The sequence below is a fragment of the Cyprinus carpio genome, chromosome B7, assembly GCF_018340385.1.
Source record: "Cyprinus carpio isolate SPL01 chromosome B7, ASM1834038v1, whole genome shotgun sequence".
In the NCBI taxonomy this organism is placed as follows: Eukaryota; Metazoa; Chordata; class Actinopteri; order Cypriniformes; family Cyprinidae; genus Cyprinus; species Cyprinus carpio.
The window spans coordinates 36,679,759-36,697,010 of record NC_056603.1 but is presented as its reverse complement, the minus strand read 5'-3'; positions in this window follow the sequence as shown (position 1 = coordinate 36,697,010).

Here is a 17,252-nt window from a genome sequence, read left to right as displayed (position 1 = left end):
CGGGGGTCGCCAACTCAGCTCGATCAACTTATCGACCTGGCCATCCGCCTTGACAAGTGTTTCGAGCAGAGGCGTCGAGTTCGTTCTCCACTTTTCACATCCTGTGATAACTTTCCTTCTGCTACTGCTTCTGTTCAGAACCAACCTGATGCTGTACCCATGCAGCTGGGGGGCGTACGCATCTCCCCGGAGGAAAGACAGCGGCGAATTATTAACCGTCTCTGCCTTTACTGTGGTACGGCGGGCCATTTCGCTTCATCCTGCAGTTTAAAAGCCAAAGCTCGCCAGTAGACGGAGGAGTACTGGTGAGCGCTTCTGTCATCTCCTCATCACCAAGGTCTCGAACCACTATATCCGCTGTTCTCCGTTGGGCTGGTTTTTCTGTTACCGGTCTTGCCCTCGTCGACTCGGGTGCGGAGGGCAATTTTATCGATGAGATGTGGGCTCGTGAGAACAAGATTCCCTTAGTTGATTTGACTGATGTCGCCACTGTCTTTGCCCTGGATGGCAGAGAGCTTTCTTCTGTTCGTCGTGTCACCAGTCCGGTTAGTCTCACTGTTTCCGGCAATCATCATGAGACAGTCTCATTTTATGTTTTTCAGTCTCCCTTTACCCCCATTGTTTTAGGACATCCCTGGCTTATCCAACATAATCCTCACATTGATTGGGTTAAGGGGTCTATTCATTCATGGAGTTTAGCTTGTCATGTAAATTGTCTGGTTTCCGCTGTTTCTCTCCCGTGTCTTCTGTTCCTCTTTTCCAGGAGGAGCCTGATGATTTGTCTGGTGTCCCGGAGGAGTACCATGATCTGCGGGCGGTTTTCAGTCGTTCCCGGGCGGTTTCCTTACCGCCTCACCGTCCATATGACTGCTCTATCGAGCTCCTTCCTGGCACCACGCCTCCTCGCGGTAGACTGTACTCTCTTTCGGCGCCCGAACGAGAGGCTCTGGAAAGATATCTCACAGAATCTCTCGATGCGGGGATCATTACTCCTTCTTCGTCTCCCGCCGGCGCTGGGTTTTTCTTTGTAAAGAAGAAGGACGGTTCTTTGCGTCCTTGTATCGATTATCGAGGGCTGAACGACATAACAGTCAAGAACCGTTATCCTTTGCCTCTTATGTCGTCGGCTTTTGAGATCCTACAGGGCGCAAGGGTTTTTACAAAGTTAGACTTGCGCAACGCCTACCATTTAGTGCGTATTAAGGAGGGAGACGAGTGGAAGACCGCGTTCAACACTCCTGTCGGTCACTTTGAGTACCGGGTTCTACCTTTCGGTTTGGTCAACGCTCCCGCTGTATTTCAAGCATTAGTAAACGATGTCTTAAGAGACATGCTAAACGTTTTCGTGTTCGTTTACTTGGATGACATCTTAATTTTCTCACCCTCTCTCCAGGTACACGTTCAACACGTTCGCCGTGTCCTGCAGCAGCGCTTATTAGAGAATCGCCTATTCGTCAAGGCTGAGAAATGCGTTTTTCATGCCCAATCGGTTACTTTTCTCGGTTCGGTCGTTTCAGCGGAGGGGATTAGTATGGACCCTGACAAGGTTCGAGCAGTTCTGGATTGGGCTGTTCCCGATTCTCGAGTCGCACTCCAGCGATTTCTGGGGTTTGCGAATTTTTACCGGCGCTTTATTCGTAACTTTAGCCAGGTTGCCGCCCCTCTCTTACCGCTCTCACTTCGTCCAAGTCCAAATTTGCTTGGTCTGAGACTGCTCAGGATGCGTTTGACCGTCTTAAGATGCTTTTTACGTCTGCGCCCATCCTGATCACTCCTGATCCAGAACGTCAGTTTATTGTTGAGGTCGATGCCTCCGAAATTGGGATAGGAGCTGTCTTGTCGCAACGCTTCTCCCAGGATGACAAGGTTCATCCTTGCGCATTTTACTCCCACCGTCTTTCGCCCGCGGGAGCGCAACTATGACGTGGGTAATCGAGAACTCTTGGCTATCCGTCTGGCGCTAGGTGAGTGGCGACACTGGCTTGAGGGAGCCAGTGTACCATTCATTGTTTGGACGGATCACCGCAACCTGGAGTACATTCGCTCTGCTAAACGTCTTAACGCTCGTCAGGCCCGCTGGGCATTATTTTTTGATCGCTTTGATTTTTCCATTTCATTTAGACCCGGTTCCAAGAACCTCAAGCCTGACGCCCTTTCTCGGCAGTTTGACTCATCAGAGGGTGCCTCGACCGATGAGAGGATTTTACCTCAGCACTGTGTGGTCGGGGCAGCCGTCTGGGGAGTGGAATAAGCGGTCAGGCGTGCTCTTTCTCACACTGCAAGACCGCCCCGCGCTCCTGAGGGAACTTTGTTTGTACCCGAGGCTGCTCGTTCGACGGTTCTTCGCTGGGGTCATTCTTCTAAATTAGTCGCGCATCCCGGAGTTAGAGGTACTTTAGCGGCCATCCGCCAGAGATTTTGGTGGCCCACTCGTGAGCGCGATATTCGTCGTTTTGTTGCTTCTTGTTCTATCTGCGCTCAGACTAAGTCTAGTAATAATCCTCCGGCGGGTCTTCTCAGACCTCTTCCCGTTCCTTCGCGTCCCTGGTCGCATATTGCGTTGGATTTTGTTACCGGGCTTCCCCCTTCGTCTGGCAATACGGTCATTCTCACCGTCGTGGACCGTTTTTTCTAAGGCTGCGCATTTTATTCCGCTCCCTAAATTACCGTCGGCTCAGGAGACCGCACAGATTATGGTGGATCACGTTTTCAAGATCCATGGTCTTCCTTCGGACATTGTGTCTGACAGAGGTCCGCAATTTACTTCTCTGTTCTGGAGGGAGTTCTGTCGCCAGATAGGGGCTTCCCCCAGTCTGTCGTCAGGATTCCATCCACAGACCAATGGGCAAGCCGAGAGGACCAATCAGATTCTTGGTCGCATGCTGCGTAGTCTTACCTCTCAGAATCCCGCGTCTTGGTGCGAGCAGTTACCATGGGCCGAATATGCTCATAATTCTCTCCCATCGTCCGCCACTGGGTTATCTCCGTTTGAGGGTTGCCTTGGCTTCCAACCGCCTGTTTTCTCCGCCCAGGAGTCTCAGGCCTCGGTTCCGTCCGTCGAGGCTTTTATTCAGAGATGTAAGCGTACCTGGAGGAGGGTGAGATCTGCCTTATGTCAGACTAGGGAACGTACTCGTCGTGCCGCTAATCGCCGCAGGGTGAGATCTCCCAGATATTTTTGCGGTCAGAGGGTGTGGTTATCCACCCGCAATTTGCCTATTCAGGAGACGTCTCGCAAGCTCATGCCTCGTTTTATTGGACCCTTTTCTATTGTTAAGGTCATCAGTCCAGTCGCTGTAAAGCTAAGACTGTCTGGTCAGATGCGCCGTGTTCATCCGGTTTTTCACGTGTCTTGCATTAAACCCGTTATTCGTGCGCCCGCACGTCCCTCCGTTCCCCCTCCTCCTATTGACGAGGGGGCCTCCATTTACAGAGTTCGAAGGCTACTCGACGTTCGTCCCCGGGGGCGTGGTCACCAGTTTTTGGTGGACTGGGAGGGGTATGGTCCTGAGGAGAGGCGGTGGATTCCAGCCCGGGATGTCCTGGACCGCTCGCTGATTGACGACTTCTACCGGTCCCGTCAGGCTCCTTCCTCGAGCGCCTAGTGGCGCTCGTTGAGGGAGGCACACTGTCATGAGTCAGGTTTTTCTTCCGTTTTCGCTCTCGCACGCTCTCACTCATTTACACACACACACACACACACACACACACACACACCTTATTAGCTTATTATATTACTCTTTCTCTGTCCCGCTGACCTCTCTCTCTTCATGCACCTGTTTGTCATTGCAATCAGCGCTCGCGCTGATTTGCTAAGACACCTGTTTCTACTTTGCCTAAGTGTTCACCCTTTATCTGGTGTTTGCTCTGGTAGATTCTTTGTTGGATTATTGTTACATGTCATGCGTTTTGTCAGCAGTTACATCCTGTCTGTATTGAGAGGTACTCACCTATTCTTGTCTTGTCTGCCTGGAACAGTCTAGCCCCAAAGTTTTTGCTGTATTCTGCTGCTGTTGCTGCTGATTGTAGACCCAATGTGGTTCTCTCACCCTGCCTGAGTTATCTACTCCTGAGCTTCAAGTCTGCTACAAGGGAGTCCTGTTCTGTTACTCATCGAGACAGGAGTCTTTCCGTTTGTTCAAGTTTCTATTTACCAGTTCTGTGTGCTGAAAAGACGGACTGCCTTTGTTATATATAATTTCATTAAAGACTGTTATTCCTGTTATCTCTGCATTTGGATCTTTCATTTACCAGCGTGACCCTAGAGACTTGAAACTTGGCCAGATGGTAGAGCTCAATTTGGGGAGAACCTGACAAAGACACACACCAATCGGCCAGTAGGGGGCGCTACAGCAAACAAAAACGTGAAATTGCTCATATCTCCTAGACCGCTGTAGACACTAGTGTCTTATATCATTGGAATCCTTGGCTCACGACAAACAAAATGGTTATTGGTTTTTGGTAAAATTTTCCTGCCATTTTGAAATTTGTCCAAAACCTACTTTTGCGAACTAGTCCTACGTTTTTCATCCAAACGGAACCAAACCAGTGCAGAAAAATCCTCTGGACAGTGAATATCAATAATTATCAAAAAGAGTTGAAATTTCGACCAAAAAGTTCATAAGGGACAGGGCCAATTTTACTAAAATGGCTATAACTCTTGAACGGAATGAGATATCTCCACCAAACTCAGTACACATGTGTAAGAGCTCAATCTTTGGTCAAAATTATTATATATATATATATATATATAAAATTATTTTGTCCTTTGGTTACCTATAATGGGGTCTTTTAGAAAAGAGGCATGGCCAAGTTTACCCACAAGCCTATAAAACCTAAAAGAAAACTGAAAACTTTACAAAACTTCTTGAAAACATGTGTCAGATGACTCTTAACAAGCATGCAAAGTTTCATGGAGATCGGACCATAGGTGGCGCTATAACAGCTATAAAGTTAAAAAGGCCTCAAAAACACAATATTTCTATAGAAAATTACCTCAAATTGTAGAACATGTCCATATATTCACACAAACACTACATTTTCATATTGTATGATAGATCTACTCATTCTGAACAACTTTGCCTCTAGGACCACTGCTATCAATCAAACTGTTCATTAAATATTTAAAAATATTTAAAAAACCTACTTTTGTGAACTAGTCCTAGGTTTTAAACTCAAAATCAATAAAATCACTTTAGACTCTCTAGGTCAATATTTATCACAAAAAATGTTGAACATTTGTATTTGGACAGTTATAACAGGGCCATTTAATATTATGGCCTTGACATAGTGTACCCAAGACCTTATAAATATCAAAAGAACGCTCAACACTTCATGAACGTGATCACGTGTCATATGATTGTAGACAAGCATGCAAAATGCTAAATTTATGCTGCTCAGACATTAGTTGCCTCTATAACAGTTAAAAAGGTGAAAAACAGTACATTTAAAATTACATTTAAAAAATCCCTGGAATTGTCATTTTAACCACTAGATGGCAGCGGAAGACCATCAATTGGCTCATTCTGCACACTAATACAGCTCTATTTACAGGTCTGAACTTCATTTGTATTCATGTCTATAAATTATAAAGTCACTAAAATAATAACGTTCAATATCACATCTTGTCAACCTTTAACACTTCATTTACCTGGAGGCATCACATTTTGCAATTATGCCACACATGATTACAGTGAGACTTGAAAATTGCATTATAAAGAGAAGACTTGCACTAAGTTTTTGTTAACCTTTATTTATTTTAAATCTCTATATCTTCAACAAAATGTGTTTGCATGTGTAAGTTTGCTTACTTTGTATTAAGTATTATACTTAAGCCCTTTCATTTCAGGTTGAGTATGTGTGTGTTACAATATTCTTCATCGGGGATGTGTTGTAACGTCAGTCCAAAATTTCAGTTTGGCCTTTAGGGCATAACAGCTTATATGCAATAAATGCCTTAAAGTGTTTGAACCCCTGTAATCACTGCTTGCAGCTTTATTTATTATTATTATTATACATTTTTATTTTTGATTATTTTTGTAGTTTTTATTAATTTAATTATTGTTTGATTGTTTGTTAGTAAAACAAACTATGATTCATATTTTAAAAAGAAGTTTTCTTTATAGTAAGCACACTAAATTAATCATTGACCAACAAAAGTTTTTTTTTTTTTTTTTATTATTTTAGGTGAAAACATTGCATGCCTTATATCTAAAGAAATATTTAGTAAGATGGGAAAACAGATTTATTCTATCATATTATTTCAGATCAAATATATATTTTTTTCAAGTGGAAGGTGAGTAAATGATGACAGCATTTTAATTTTGGGGTGAACTATCTCTTTAAGTGTCTGAAAACATTACTTTAAATTCACACTGAAGTATATCATTTTCAAGTATATTATTTCTGTATAAGAACTCTTTTTTGAAAGTATGCTAAAGTGTTCTTATTTTTCACAAGGTAGTATATGACACACTGGTGAAATCAAAAGTGTGTATTTTCACACCAAGTCTTTTAGTGGGTATTATAGATATCCAGTACTGCCGTGACCCTTCATTGGTTCTAGGTGTCAGTCTGCCCATCTGCAAACTGCTCCACTCAAACACCCATGACCACTGGACATGCTTACATCAAACTCAGCGACTGGTCATGTGATACCATAAAGATCCTCAGCTTGCATTCCACATGCATGTCCACATACAGGTTAAGTTCCTCTTGCAGATGGAGAAGATTGCTAGGCCCCTCCTCTCATGTGCACCATCATCTCACCAAGATTCATATGACTCAGGTGTCATACAAACACATATGCTCAAATACATCTTCCATATGAGCTCGGAGCATGCCAGCATGCCATGTCAGAGGTAACAACGCCAGTGTTTTGTGCCATAAGAATTTGCCTTAAAGCAGTTGAGACCAAGTGCGACTGTAATGAGGCAACTCTGACAAACTAAACTGTTTCAAAAAAAAACTACAAACACAAACAACTTAAAATCAACACATTAAAAACAACACAACAAAAATAGATCACCCGGATATATAATGAAAAAAGCTGTCAACACTGTAAGTAGTTCAAGTAGCTCTGTAGTTTAAAGATTTCCCTTTTCATTACTGTGAAGCTGTGTCGAAACAATCTGCAATGTATAAGGCATTATAAATAAGGTGACACCTCTGGATATGCAATAAAAATGATTTGGAAACCAAATTTGTTGACTTTTGTTGACAAATCAACATTAAATAATTTCAAATAACAATAATTAAGCCCCCACAGTGTTGCTTTAAATTATTGAGCAATTTATAAATGTTAAAGGTATAGTTCACTGAAAAAAGAAAAATTACGTTCCAAAATGTTGTTCCAAACCCATAAGACCTTTGGAACACAAATGAAAATTTCTTTGATGAAATCCGATAGCTTTCTGAACCTCCAGACAGCAAAGCAACTGAAACGTTTTATACTTTTTGTGCGCTTGCGTCATGGTATTCTGGTGGTGGAGACTGACCTTGAAGAGAAGAAATTGATGAATAAAGTCATTATCTTTGTTTTCTTTGCGCACAAAAAGTATTCCTGTAGCATCATAACATTATGGTTGAACTACTGATGTCACATGGACTATTTTAACAGTGTCTTTATTACATTTCTGGGCCTTGAACATGTCAGTTGCATTTCTGTCTATGCGGGTCAGAAAGCTCTTGGATTTCATCAAAAATATCTTAATTTGTGTTTTGAGGATGAACAAAGGACTTATGGGTTTGGAATGACATTAGGGTGAGTAATTAATGACAGAATTTTCGTTTTTGGGCGAAGTATCCATTTAAAGCATTAATAGTTTGCTTATTATTATTATTATTATTATTTTACTCAAGTGAAAGCATTTACTCAAGTTGGTTTAAACCAGTATGAGTTTCTTTCTTCTGTTGAATACAAAAATAAATATTTTAAATAATGCTGGAAACCAAATAATTGACAGTTAACCATTGACTTCCATACTGTAGGGTTTTTTTTTGTTTTGTTTTTTTGGCAGTCAGTGGCTACTATCAACCGTTTGTTTACCAACTTCCTTCAAAATATATTTTTTGCAGATTTGGAACAACTTGAGGGTGAGTATACTATGACAGATTTTTTTTTTTTTCGGGGGGGGGGGGTTGAACAATCCTTTTAAATTGATTATTATGTTAATACTGTTTTTATAATTGCCCAGGTAACATGGATAATTGCATGATATGGTATTGTCAGTGGCTGGATCGTTATGTATATAAAAGCACAGCACTGGTAAAACAAGAATGGGAAAAGTGTAATTGAATAGGAATTGTAGATTGTAGTTTGATGGTTGTCCCACTCATCTTACAGTACATGCGTGTCACTGGTGTTAAAAGGTCTTTGATGCTGTAAGACGGGGTAGATCTGTTCCTGTTTTGATTGGACACTCAGGCTCTAGACCTCTGGCCCCCAGATTGTTTTTCTTCGTTTGCTGTTTTTCCCGCTCTGCGTGGTAGTTGAAATATGACAGCTGGGGGTGGGCGTGAATGTTTCCAAGTTCTTCATGAATGCATGGTTAGTGTCCTAGTGTTCAGACTGTATAGCAGATATGTATGTATGAGTTTCCACTGTTGGCGAAATATTTGGAGAAATACAAATGACGTATGCAGAATTATAAACAGGGAATGGTAAAAGTACAATCAGCAATTTTAAGAAGTCAAGTAAACTGTATTTTTGTATCATTTTTTTTTTTACTTAGTTTAGCAATAGTTTACTTAGTTGTACAGATATTTGTACTGTTTAAAATACCTTAATGCCATGTAGTTCATATGCAATATGACTATATAAATTGGTGACAAAATAAACAATTGATTTATGTGAATGTATGTATGGGTAAAAGTTATAATAGTTCTTGCCTGTTAGTTTGTGATTAATGTTTTTTTTTTTGGTGATATTAAGAATTATAAAATCTCACTGTAAAAAGTACAGTAACCTGCAACTGTTACCTTAAAGAGCTATTCATATCTAATTTAACCCATAATTTTTTTTTATTTATTTTTTTTCATATAAAGTTATCTGTATGTTTACTCACTCCAGAATTATTATTATGAGATGTTGGTACAGTGATGTCAATATTTTTTTATTTTTTTATTTTTTTATTTTTTATTGACTCAAATAACACTTGTTAAAATAGATGTTACCCTTTAAGTTACTTTTACCCCAGTGCTGTATGGTTTTGATTTCAATTTTTAAAGCCATATGTTTCAAAAAACCTAATTCAAGCCAGAATTACTCTTAGGTTATGTGCACCACTGCCATCATTAAAATGACACATATCATGGTTTAAGTTTAAAATTTCCAAACATAAAGAAACAACATAGTAACACTTTTTATAAATTGTAAATAGAAAGAAAACACCATTTCAGTCTTTCTGATTCAAAATTTAATTCAGTGTGTTACTCGGCATTGATTTGGAATTATTTGCAAAATTTACCAGCAATTGTTTTAAAGCAGATCCTACACCAGTGTATTTTTAAAATCATGTACACTCATATGCGATGAAGACTCCTGTCAAAATAAAACCTAATAAAAGCTGTGAATAGAGCATTTTTATTAAGGTTTTGTCAGTTTAAGTCCAAGAAGTCATATTAAGCAGGCAAATAAAAATGAGTGTATAGCAACATTTGGTTACTGCATATAAGAAATAAGACAAATGAAAGAAAACTGATAAGGTTGTAGTATGCTATAAAATGGGTGGTTTGTCAACTACGTGAGCAAATATGTGTAGTGTGTGTGTGTGTGTTGAGGGATGAATGTACAGCACCTGTCTCTGTCACACTGGGCAGCAGCTGGCAGGAGCCGGTCTGTTCCTTCATCCACACAAAACCACCCTTCACTTCAGAGAGAGAGAGAGACGTCTCTGCTGCCCATTGCTGACTCAACTGTCTCTAAAGACTGGTTCCCACACTGTTTTTGTCTCTTCTAAAGATTGGTTCCACACATTTCTTGGACACGGCAGCTTTTCTTATTAATCATTTTTTCCTCTCTATGGACTGCCTGCAGATGCTAATGAATTTGCAATGCTGAATATATTTAGAAATGTGTCAAAACGCCATTGACGTTCTTAATTTATGTGAGCCAACATCTAGTCACTTATAAGATCGAAATCTCTTTTTTTTCCTGTGAAATAGTTATTAAATTGTTTGCATATGCCTACAGCTACAGTAATACTTAATTATCTGTAAAGCATCTAAAAGCTGTTTTCTCCTCGCACTGCTTGTAATGGCGCCCTCTGCAGGTGTAGGTATGGTAACAGCTGCTGTTTTTCTATCTAGGCTTCCCTGTGTGTTATTGGTTACTTTGTATATATGAAATTTGATTTATGTTGTGTTGACTGTAACTTACCAAGTATCAAATAAAAGTATAATGAAAACACTGTACAACCATTGACACACTTTGAAAATGAACAAATGTACTCAAAGTCAAACTTTAGACTGAATGTAAACAGCATCCTTCATAGAGAAATCAGGATTACTCCCAGCTGGTGTAGTTACGCCATTCACAATCATTCTTGCTGATATATTAAGATGAATTCAAGGTAAAGTGAGCTGTTTAAGCTTGATTGTATTTTGCTCAATGGGCTTTCACTCTCAGAGCATAACAATGGTCTCTAATTAAAGGAACATTATTCCTTTAAATGATAAAACAGTTTTGGCTGGTGCAGTATTACCCTGGTAATTGTGGCCACCTCCATCGCATCGTGAAAGCTAGCAAGAACATTTTACTTTCAGATTTTCATTTCTAACACATAAGGCTTCTCACTAAATGTAAACAAATATATTTGTGACAGTCCTTGTATTATTTGTTACTGCAGACAACATGGATTAAAATGCAAAAAAACAAAACAAACAAACAACAAAAAAAAACATCTAAGTTGGTTAGATATTACCAGCCCACTATTGTGAAATGTGTTAGGAAAAAGTGGGCCACCTTGAACCTTCACTGTACCTACTCACATTTATTAAATAAATGGACATACGCTGATTATTTTGTTAATGTATATTTTTTTATTTATTAATTTTTTTTCGAAAACAGAGATAAGTGTGCAGCACTGATCTATATAAATGTATTATTATTATTATTATTATTATTATTATGAAATTCATGTTTGATATTCAAAAAAAAAAAAAAAAGGGGGGGGGGGATAAAAAGAAAGAGCAGAAAGGGAAGGCAAGGCATGGAGTTGAAAGAAAATCCGGGGGTAAAAAGGATGAAAGGAGCAAAACAGAACCAGAGTATTTTTTATTTTATTATTATTATTATTATTATTATTATTATTATTATTATTATTATTATTATTATTTTTTTTTATTTTTTTTTTAGTGAATTTATGATTTTTTTTTCATAGCCTTGGCTATATGTTTTTGGGTTTGTTACAAATATTTTAAATAAGTCTTTTTTATATATATAAATCAGACATGTCTCACTAGCTATGCATATATAGAAAAGAAAAGAAAAGAAAAGAAAAGAAAAGAAAAGAAAAGAAAAGAAAAGAAAAGAAAAGAAAAGAAAAGAAAAGAAAAGAAAAGAAAAGAAAAGAAAAGAGGAATCTAAATCACAAGTTTAATAAAAGTGGTCCACTTCACCTGAATTAACCTTATATTGTTTTCTATGATATTAAACATTATTTCATTTTAGCTCTAAAGTAACAGCTCTAATATTTATTTTTACCTGAGCTTCATAGGTTTGTGTGTGTACAGATAGATGGATACATATCTATGTACATATAGTGGCAAAAGAAATGGCTATATTCAGTGGCCAGCAGATGGCAGTGTTGTACTGTCTGACTCAGTTGCAGCTCTGGTTGCAGTTCCTCTCTGTCTCTGTTCTCCATTACCGTTAATGCACTCAATATATTCCATTCAAACCATATGGATGAACTATATAAACTGTTTTATAGAGTTTAATGGAATTTAAAAGCATGTTTCAAGATTGATAATGACACTTTTCAACTTTGTGAAATGCATTTGTTCCATTTTCTACAATTTTCTAATAGCTATAAAATATCCCCTACCAAACATCAACCAGTTTATAAATCACCCCTCACAAATCAAAGTTTGATTGCTATTCACATAACACAGTGTTCAGTCTTCTTCCATCACATGCAGTCTTAAACATTTTATAAATATTTATTTAATATATTTAGAAATATTTATTTTAATATTTTTTTTTAATTAAATATTTTATTTTATGTTTACAGAAAGCTGTTCCTAACAATTACCTAATGCAGGAATATTATACATTTCGGGAATTAAATCTCAATAAATCTTGTTTAAAATGTGATATCCATATCCTCCTGACTACTAGGAAAAAAAAAAGTTTTGTGAATTTTGTATTTTTGCCCCCTCCATGAAAAAAAAATAAAAAAATAAAAATGTTTTTGTTAAAAAAAAAAAAAAAAAAAAAAAATGTTTTATTCATATGTAATGCTACATACTATGCAGAGGACACCAGGACACCAGTTTTTTTTTTTTTTTTTCAATTTGAATTTTTTTTATACCAAACTTTGTATAAAGATGATTCTCAACTATATTATTAAAGATATAACAGAATGATTTGATATGCCATTTTTTTCTTTAGCAAAAACGTGTAAAATGGCCATAAACAAGATTTCCCATTATAAACAATGTATCCATAAACTGTATCTATTTTGCATATCAATGTGTTTTTGGGGCAACATATAATGAAAAATTAGTGTAATAATGGGAGTAATAATTGTCAAGATTTTCATAATAATATATTCATAGCAATATTGAAATATAATTTATTTTCCAAAATGCCTAATAAACATGCTTTAAATCCTGATGTCCTCTACAGTGGACGTGTGAAATTGATGTCCAGTTTCATAACAGAAAGTCATATTTTGATTTGAAACCCCATAACATTTTCCTGAGATGTTGATTTATGACAAAAATAAATTGAAAATTAGTCAGATTGAAATGATCAATTTCAATAAGAGTGTTAAATTTGTGTTAAATCAATGCCAGCCATTTTTAAAGACCAAGGAGAGGGAGTGTTCATGGTGAAACTTATTTTGATATTATTTGATATCTCTGAAAAGCCCTGAATGTGCTCTTTACAGGACAGACTTAACACTGCGACATGTGAGGTCTGAAAACTAATGTCCTCTACAGAAGACAAAACTCCATAGCTGTTAGTCAGGAAGATATTTATTAAAAGTTTAAGATCATCAGTTAAGTGGCTGCACAAATAGACCTGGCAGCAATATTCTACTTGCCTCAATAGTTCAGTTTTTTTCTCTATAATTTTGTGTTTATAAAACAAACTCTTCCTCACAAACCTACAGAGCTGAAGATTTATTTTAAGAATTCATTTGAATCTGACAAAATAAGGACCGTATCGCGCCGCTCCCTTAAGTGTCAATCATTCATCAGACGTATCTGCTGCGTGTGATTTATTAGCTATTCACAAGACCTTTCTAGCAATTCTCTATTCCCTTTTGCCCACGTCTTTCTCTCTTTCATATTTTCTCTGTAGCAGTGCAGTGATGTGTGTGCAAAGGCTCGTTTTGGCTGTGGGGCTTTGGGTGTTCACTACAAAACAACATGACTCATCACACACACACACACACACACACACACACACACACACACACACACACACACACACACACACACACACACACACACACACACACACACACACACACACACACACAAGCACATAGCTCTAAGAACCATCTTCTCCTTTTCCATTTTGTGAATTTAGTGCATTTTACAAAAGAGTTACTTGACAGATTTGCTGCCTTTTCCTGTTTAATGAGCTCCCCGAACACAGTCCTAATACTGCCTCTCCTGCCTGACACTTCTGTGCCGCTGCTTATCTGGACAGGAAGGTCAGATTACCCAACCGTCCGGGTACCCTGCCAAAAAATAAACTTATTTCAAATACACCAACCCAAATGTGCACAGACAGAGTGCTTGAGGGTGAAAGAAAGGACATGGGTTGAATTAGAGGAGACGGTAGCCGCACTGGCACGCTTTGCCAATTAAAGCGAACGCGGATGACACGCGGAGCGTCTTGCTTGACTGCGGCTGTGAACCGCGGACCGGACCGGGATAATAGGGCTCAGTCTGCAGCTCAATCGATGACACCCCGTCTTCCTTTCTCCTCAAAATACCTCCTACAGCCGCTGTCAGAGCAAATGTCAGCTGGTGTATACACACATAAAAATAAAACGACTGAACATTAACACATAAATATCCAATTACAAATACTGCGTCTCAGCTTCTTCTATGAGAAGTTATCTACGGTACTCTGGCCACCAGCAGCTGTGCACCTGCTGCCTTAATAGTCAGCACAGTGCTTACTCTGTACAATTATACAAAATTAATTTAAAGCAGGGATGTCCAGTTCTGCTCTAGAAAGGCCAGTGTCTTTCAAATTTGAGCTCCAGTTAAACTCATCTGAAGCATCTAATCAAGGTCTTCAGGGTTACTAGAATCTTCCAGGCAGGTATGGTACGGGACGAGCTGAGGCTATACTCTACAAGACATGTTTTTGCAATTAAATCTTGATATATTTATAAAGTAAATGTAAGAATAATATTTAAATCGTTTAAATCAAGATTACTGGACTGAATCAACAATGATGCTGATGAATCAAACTGAAGGTAAGGAACCAGTTCAGTGGATCTTTACTTTAGCTAAGAAAGTTTTGTTTCCCAACCAAACATTTCCCAAACACTCCATTTTGGATGTTGAAATGTTAAAACATCCCATTTCCTGAATGTGTGTTGAAAATGAATTAAAAATTGTTAAATATCGAGTTCTTCAACATTAAAGACCCATTCTCTAATCCACAAAAATATCCATTTTCTAATGTAACAATTCACTTTTAACAAATGTACACATTTACAGTCTTTTCTATTTGTGGAAAATACACCAAAAAAGGCCATCTCATGGTTACTACCTATTTTTTGTGAACAGAGCAGTAAAAAAAAAAAAAAAAAGACATTTTTTATACATATTCATAGGGTCTTTATGTGAGGTGTTGCAGCAGTGGGTTTGTGTGTGTGTGTGTGTGTGTGTGTGTCAGGGGTCATAGTGGTGAGATGTGTGTGTAAGTGGTGCTGGAATGGTGGTGGTTGACAGTTACCAGTAAGGTTGAAGCTAATCTGTGCTATCAGCTGTCTGCTTTCTGGATGTCAGCACACACACACACACACACACACACACACTAATGCCTGCCTGGTGCCACACACTCCGCTGGCAATGTCAGCTTGTCAGCCCACATATGCTCGTCTGTATGGAAGGAGAGGCGAGGACATGGGCAGCCTCCGTCTTTTTCCTGTCGTCCCCTACACTCGTCTCTCGGTAACCTTACCCTCCCCTCCCTAACCTCATCTCCGTCTCCCTCCTTTTCTCTTTCTCTACCACCACAACTACATCAAAACATGTTTCAGCCCATTTTTCAAAGCCTTTTGTATTTTCTGGAAAATCTGTGCTTCTCAATTTTACTCATTCTCCTATTCTCTAGAACATTCTTCTGCCCACATTTGTTCTGACTACAACTGCTGGAGGATCGCTATAGATAAGATAAATACTGCTTTGGAAATAAGCAGTAATAACATTATTACTTTGAAAATGCAATATGCAATAATTCAATATTTGAATATGTTTGCCATCCTAACTTATACTGTGCTGGCTGGCTTTTACTTACAATTTGTAGTCTGTTACTGAGTACAAATTACATGATGAAAATTGTAGTTAGGAACATAATCTATTACAATTTTACATACACATTTTACAATATAATCTGACTATGTTTAGATTACTTTTGACCAAACTTATTTGTCACGTTGATTTGATATCTCATATCAAATTAATATAAAGAGAAAGAAAAGATGTTCCATTCTTTGTAATCAACAACATAAAATGCATTATACATTACATTTTGTCAGGATTTCCCAGGATTCAGGATTTTGTCAGGATTTCCCAGGATTCAGGATTTTCCCAGGATTTCGTAAGTTAAAGAAAAGCTAATAATTAATTAAATCTTTAAAAATAAAATACATATAAAAAAACACTTGCAAGAAAAAAAGAATATTTTATTTGTTTACCTGCATATCATGTGACTATTAATCAACATCAGAGAACTGTGAACATGCAAATGAGTTAAATTATTGATTTATTAACTACTTCACATCTCAGGGGGTACTTCTAATAAATTACAATTACATCAAAGAAAATGAAGAATCACAAAAGTTTGGGAACCCTGCATTCATTTACATGTAAATAAGAAATGGTATGAACTTGTGCATTTTAATGTGTTTAAAGACAAAAGCCTTCCAAGGACACAGCAAATAACATGGTTAAATAAATCACTGAATGACTATTTACAATTTGGAGCATTTTAAAATGGAACATAACCTAATTACAAGTATTGCATTCTATTCATTTACTAACTGCTTGTTTTCTTCAAAAAAAAAAAAAAAAAAAAAAAAAAAAAATACAAATAAATAAACTAACACTATCTTCTCTATTCTCTATTTTCTTTGTATTTATTATACAGTTGTTTTGTTGTTGTTGTTGTTGTTGATTCTGATTGCTTCCATTGTCCTCATTTGTAAGTCGCTTTAGATAAAAGCATCTGCTAAATGATTGAATGTAAATGTAAATGTAAGGTAATGTGTGTAATTTTTCAATCTTAAAATACTTAGTTATGTGGCAGTCCATGGCTCCTATACCCTCAGAAAAGAAAGGTACAAATGTTGTCACTGGGGTGATACCTTTTCAAAAAGTACACTTTTGTACAATTAGGAACTAATGTGCTCTTTAAGTACAATTGTGTACCTTTATAAAGTACAAAGGTGTACATTTTCAAAAGTGACAGCTTTCATACTTTTATTTTTATTTCTTCTGAGAGTGTTTTAACAGTCTTGCCATTGATTGCATTGATGCAATTATTGTAATATTGTAGCATGAATGTAAGCTGACCAAGTTTAGCAGTTTAGTTTCACATTTCTTCACATACTATTTTTCATACAGTACATACGGTAGTATGCAGCAAGCGGAACATGGATATTCCATTCCACATGTCCACAGCCCTTTGGCACATGAACTACAGCGTGACTGACTCCTGCTGGGTAAAGCACTTAGAAATGGACATGCTAATATCCATCACAATACACGATCACTGCACGCTCTGCTGAAAGAAATGTGCATTGTAAAAAGAATCTGACTTTTGTTTTAAGATG